Raw genomic sequence first — 6,771 nt, 5'->3', positions numbered from 1 at the left:
CCATCGCTGCACTCGTTTGCCGGTTTCATCACGGCGCTGATAGCCTGTGTCACAGGGCCTACCGGTGCCATTGGTCAGTCCCTATCACACGGTCACCGGTGCCATCTTGTGCTCCCTACCATGTGACAGGGGCTGACCAATGGCACCGGTAGCCCCTGTGACATAGTATGGGCAAAGGCTATCGGCGCCATTTTGAGTATTGGCATCGGACGACGATTTGAGTCTCAAAATGGCGCCGATCGCCTTTGCCCTTACTATGTGTGTCATAGTGAGGGCAAAGGCGATCGGTGCCATTTGAGTATTGGCATTGGATGGCCGATGTGCAAGGAGGGTCACTTCCCGGACCCCCAGCTGGACTTTTGGCAAGTCTTGTGGGGGTCAGGGAGGACCCCCAAGCTGGCCAAAAGTCCCTGTGGGTCCAACGGGGGTCCCGGAGCTACCTGCCGTCCGATGCCAGGACTCAAAAATGGCGCCGATACCTGTGCCCATACTATGTCACAGGGGCTACCGGTGCCATTGGTCAGCCCCTGGTCACATGGTAGGAGCACAAGATGGTGCCGGTGACCATGTGACAGGGGCTGACCAATGGCACCGGTAGCCCCTGTGACACAGGCTATCGGCGCCATGATGAAACCAGCACGAGGGTGTGAGAGTGCAAGGAATGGCTCCCGGACTCCCCGCTGGACCACCAGGGAGTTTGGTAAGTCTTGGGGGAAGTCAGGAGGGTGGGGGGTTTAAATTTTTATTTAGGAGGCCGAAATAAAACAGAAATCTGTTTAATACGTGGGGAGTCGCGATGTGTTTCGCCTCCCCATGTATTTAACAGATAGCAAAAAAATAAGTTGTGGATTACAAATACATGGAAAACGGATGCACACCTCTAGCCAATGACAATTCAGCAAAACCTGGGGTTATGTGATCAACCTCGCTACATACCAGCCGGAGTCCGAGCTGCGGGCATTCATTCTGGATAACCTGAAAGCTGAGGGGACACCAGGACAGAGTCCTGGCCTAGGGTTACCATTTGACTCTATGACCTAAGGACAATTTCATTCAGTACTGGTGTCATCTCCCCACTGCCCATTGCGTGCAGCGAGATAGGTTTGATGTTTCTAAGAAAAAAGAAAATCAGGAACTATTAAGTCCACAGATGCAGTGGGCTGGAAATCAGCACTGCCTCAGCCTGTTTTAGGTGACAAGGAGGCCCTTTCCTGTTGGTTCACTGTTGTCCTGTTTTCACAGTGTCCTGCTTCCATTAGGCAAACTAGGTGGTCAACTAGACCATTCAAATTTTCAGGGCGGCAAAATCTCCCCAGTACAGAGCAGAGGAGTACAATGCACGAGCGCTGTGCTGGAGCCTGGAGCCACTGTCACCGCTAGGACCGGAAGTTACGCTGGAGCTGCCTCCAGTAGGTAAACTGGGGAGGTGGGGAATCACTGAGGGTTCCCCTTGGGTGCATCAGCCCTGTTTCCACAGCAGCCTTTCTTGTACATGTTAGTTCTTGCTTTTGTTTTGCATAGCTTCCTTGTTTTCTCTTATGCTGTTAGTTGATGCTCAGCCTGCAGGTTTGCAGCTTCTGCTGTATTCAGTGCAGCCGCCGGTTCTCCGTGGTTAACATCGGACTAGAAGCAGAGCTGGCTTGCAGTTTTCCCTTCTTCTCTTCAGTCTGTTTCTGCTCACCACTGCTTAAGTCTCTGTGGTTCAGCCGCTAATCTGGCCAACCCTGCAGAATTATCCTCATTTCACCTGCCCTTATTCCTCACTCTCATCTCCAGTTTCTGCACATTAATTAAGTTTGGCGTAGAAGGCGGGCGAATCACAGAACGAGACGGCAGCTTGAGAATCTCAGCTCCCGCTTTCCCCGAACCTTTCTCACTGGAATCGCCACACATCCTGCACAGCCGAGGCCATTTTTCACTTCGGGCTGAGAGACTGCACGCTTCTGATGGCCTTGAAGAAAAAAGGGCCTTATTTCAAGCAGTTTTCCCATGTTAAATCTTCTCCGGACTCTGAAGGGCCTGGAGGAATGGCGGAAGCCGCGGAGTCACTTGTTTATGACTATGGTTACATTTGCCGGTTGCGATGCCCGCGGCCGGCTTCACTCACCCGATGCCGCGCCAAAGACTGCCCCGGATTCCCCCGTAGCGGCCACCGCCATACCCCTCCACCTTTGCAGCCCCGAGTGTTGCCGCGCACAGGGGCAGCTGACGCCGCCGTCCCCATACAGCTCCGAACACCGCCAGCCCCGCTGCTCTCTCTTCCCATGACAGCAGGACACCACTGACTCTGCTCCTGCATTAGACTCCTTAGGTGCGCACATGCGCCCCTTTTCCAGATTTAAAGGGCCCGCGGCAGGAAATGCTCTGTGGCCCTCTTCGATGACATCACAGGCCTTTCAGTATAAAATGACTTCCTAGGCAATCCTCCAGTGCCTTGGCAATAGGTCTCCTCACTCTGAGTAGTGGATTGCCATTCCTGAAAATCCTGTGGAAAACAGGATTTACATTCAGACAACATCCAGCAAGGCATTGATCTGTGCAGTCTGGGTAAGCAAGCATCGGGGTAACTTGCGTGATGTGGCGGTTACTACCCTTAACCATTAAGCCTTATGCTCACCTTTGATGCAACTCCAACATTACTCTCTGCATCAATGGCAGGGGGTGGCAGGAAATTTGAATCAAACAGTTACCAACAAGGGCCCTGAACTTGGGCCTATTGGTCTTTTTCTGCCATCATATCTATGTTTCCATGTTTCTATTCCTGTGTTCCTGCATTCCTGAATTCTTGCGTTCCTGAGTTCCTGCTTCCAGCATTCCTGCCGTCCTGCCTCCTGTGTTCCTTGTCCTCCTCCTTCATTCCTTGGACTGATTTTCGCTCTGACTTTTGACTGGACCTTGACTATGAGCTACGCCTCCTAATACAACCCTTGCCTGGACCTCGACCACGAGCTATGCCGCCTGCCACGACCCTTGACCATGAGTTATGCCGCCTGCTTCGACCGTTGCCTGACCCTGAGCTACTGCCGCTCCTGCCTCCCGACCTATGCACTGGCTTCATCTCTTTACCTGGACTTCCATCACTGCAGAGGCCCCACCTAAGACCAGCGAGCACCAGCACTTCAGGGCTCAACCTAACGGGAACATGGGCTGGTAGTGGGGGAAGCTCCAGCTGGGGCTCTGCTTCCACCAGCCTCACCTACCAACAGTGGGGACCTGTGGGGCTCCTCCCCAGAGATAGCGTCAACTTCCCCCTTGGCCCAAGGGTCCACCAGCTCAACAACCATGGAGGCCAACCTGAATACGAGAGTGTCGATGGCGAGCATGAATGATTTGGCTATGAGAGAGGAGTTCCGGCAATGGTTTTGCGATTTATGCAAAGACATGCAAAGATAGATACCAAGCAGGAACTGCTTACTATGTTGGCTGACCTGAGAGAAGAGATGTCTGATATCAGGCGGTTGGGTTGATGAATGCGACATCCAGCTAGAAGTGCAAGCTAACAAAATGGAGAACTTGGAAAAACAATGCCACCAATTGCTGTTGGATAATTCGGACCTTCAAGCGAAAATCGAAGATTTAGAAAATTGAATCCGCAGATGCAATCTGCGCTTCCGGGGAGTACCAGAAACTGATGCTTACAGTGACTGCCATGTGGCGGTGCAACAATTGTGTGCCTTCTTCTTGGGTCAAAATAAAGGGTCCGACTCACTCATAGAATATAAGGGGATGGATCTCAGGAAAAGGTATTGAAACTTAATGATACTTTATTGGCGGATGAGAACTTCTGTATGCAACTGGTGGAGGATAGAGAGAGTATATGGATAATAGTGAAATGGGAGATACTAATCCTTCTCTTCTTTGGGACTGCTTAAAAGCTGTCACCCTTGGGTGATTGATTTCCTAGGCAGCTTTTAAAAAGAAAGTGAAATTGGCATTGAAAGAGAAATTGCAAGAAGAAATTGCAACCTTGGCTTGTTACACAAAAAAAGTTATCTAATTCAGTGTATATTAAATTACAGAGGGCTAGAAATGCTTTATACTCCTTAGAACTTGATGCTATCACTTTACAGTTAAATTTGGTTAAACAAGAACATTTTGAATGGAATAATAAGGCAAGCAGGCTGCTGGCTCGCAGGTTGAAAAAACATACGACACAATCAAATTACTAGGGTCAGAAATACCTCTTCTACTGATATTCAGCTAAGGTTTATGCATTTTTATGGGGAACTTTATAGTGTGAATACTTCTATCACCAATGCTCAGATAAATCTTTACTTAAATTCTATTGATCTTCCGAGCATCTCTGAACAACAGAAACAATGTTTCGATAAGGAAATCACAACTTTTGAAATCCAACAAGTGATCAAAGAGCTTAAAGTGAATAAAGCTCTGGGTTTGGATGGTTTCACATCCCACTTTTATAAAACAAATTTCTCCTGAATTGGTACCACCTTTATTGGCAATGTTTAATTCTTTACAGATGAGTAACTCTTTATTCCCTGGGTCCAATGTGGTGGCTATTACTATTCTAGCCAAACCTGGTTGTAACCCAACTTCCTATGGGTTGTACCTGCCTATTTGTTTGCTTAATGTGGACCTTAAGATATTAGCAAAAATGTGGCTAATTGTTTGAACACAGTAATGGCTAGATTGGTGCACCTTGACCAGGCTGGTTTCATTCCGGACAGGATGGTGGCAAACAATATGCGTAAAATCATTGATCTCATAATGGTGGGTGTGAATAGAACATGTCCCACTGTCTTTCGCTCAGTGGTCGCTGTGGATGATATTTTATTCACTTTGACTGAGCCTTATCAATCCTTAGCTGGGGCTGTAGATGCTTTGCAAGAGTTTAGTACTGTTTCTGGACTTAAATTAAATCTGGATACCTCTGAGCTGCTTAATCTCTCTGTTCCAGTAGATCAGCTCTTCCAGTTAAAACAAGCATTTCACTTTAAATGGGCTAAGAAGATCAAGTACCTGGGTATCCATATTAGTAATAATTTCGACGATTTGCATGAGCTGAATTATTCTCTCTTGATTAACAAAATATTTCGTGATTTAGAAATTTGGTCTGAGTTCACATTGTCCTGGATAGGCAGGATAGCTACCATAAAAATGAACGTCCTGCCTAGGCTTTGTTACTTTTTTCAGTCCCTTCCTATTTATATATCCACCGCTGCACTAAAGCAATGGCAGAAACGTATCTCATCCAGGGACCGAGCATTTTCGACAGCAGGCCCAGCCATCTGGAACAACCTCCCTGCAGAACTTAGGCTGGAACCTTGCCTGCTAAATTTTAAGAAAAAACTCAAAACGTGGCTGTTCCGCCAAGCCTTCCCAGAACCCTGGGATACACATTAGGCGTTATCTTCTCATGATTAATGGATCCTCCCCTCCTCTGAATACCTGGATAGCATGGATAACGACTCTAACATGTGGACTATCTCTAGTCTGGACTACCTCTAGTCCGGAATTTGTTTCTCTCCCTTTAACTTAACTTTATATTTCTCTTCTAGCTTCCTAAGCTTCCAAGTTCACAGTCCTTGTTGTAATGTAACTTTGTTTTTCTTCCTTTATCTAGTTATTTTACCCCTGTTCGATGTAAACCGTCCTGATATGGTATTTTAACCATGAAGGTCGGTATAGAAAAAAAATGTTAAATTAAATTAAAATTAAATCTTTGCTTTCATCTGGAGGCGTCAATCTCCCAGGATTGCTAGAAATGTATTGTATAGACCTAAATTGCGGGGGGCTCTGGGTTCCCCCCATATTAGTTGGCATTAAGTGGCTGTGCAAATGGGGGCTATTTTAGATTGGAATAGAAAAGGGGAACAGAAAATGCGGGTGACACTAGAACAAGCTATAATTGGAGGTAGGCCGTTATGGTGGTTGACCTGACTTGGAAACCAATAGCCTGTCTGCCTCTGACTACGGGTAATACTTTGAGATTATGGAGGCAGCATTTCTTGAACTCATCCATTAATTATAACTCCCCGGCAGGAAATTGGATGGCAAATGGAATATACCGTCTAGGTCAGTTGGAGGAGCTGAGGATTATTTAACTTTCCCAGTTCTCCAAGATAATTATCATTTGCAGAGTACTGATATATTTCAGTATCTACAACTTTGAGATTTCATGACAACAGAGAAAGTGGGGGGGACGGACTTACTTTTGGGTAAAATACAGTTTGAACATTGGGGTAATCATGCAGATAAAATAAAAGGCAAGATAACTAACATATATAACTTTCTTAAGAAAGACCCCAGGGATAGGCTTGGGAGAGGGATTTAGGCTGCAAATTTCCGAGGAGGAATGGGATCTGGTACTCTTTAGTATGAAGTGGAGCTCGATCTCAGTGATATTGTCTGAAAATAGATACAAAGTGTTAATGAGGTGGCACCTTACTCCGGTCTGCCTCCAGAAAGCGTATCCTAATAGAGAGGATTTGTGTTGAAAAGAATGTGGACGGAAAGGAACTTTCTTTCATATGAGGTGGGAGAGCCCAAAGATTGTTCAGTTCTGGGAGAATATTTCCACGTTCATGCATGAGGTCATTCATGTACCAGTTCAGCTTTCTCCCAAAAGTGTGCTGTTGAATCTACCCTTGGATAGAGATGTGAATCGTTTTCCATATCGTCTTAACGATAGAAATCGTGTGGCAGGGCAAGAAAATCGTGTTAGGCACGATTTTTTAGTTAAAAAATCGTTAAAAATCGTTTTTTCCGATTAGTGCGCACTAACTGAAAATGATACAATTTGACACTTTT

This window comes from Rhinatrema bivittatum, chromosome 14 (genome assembly GCF_901001135.1).
Source record: "Rhinatrema bivittatum chromosome 14, aRhiBiv1.1, whole genome shotgun sequence".
NCBI classification, from domain to species: domain Eukaryota; kingdom Metazoa; phylum Chordata; class Amphibia; order Gymnophiona; family Rhinatrematidae; genus Rhinatrema; species Rhinatrema bivittatum.
The sequence above is the reverse complement of the archived record's forward strand: the minus strand, read 5'-3'. Positions refer to the sequence as shown.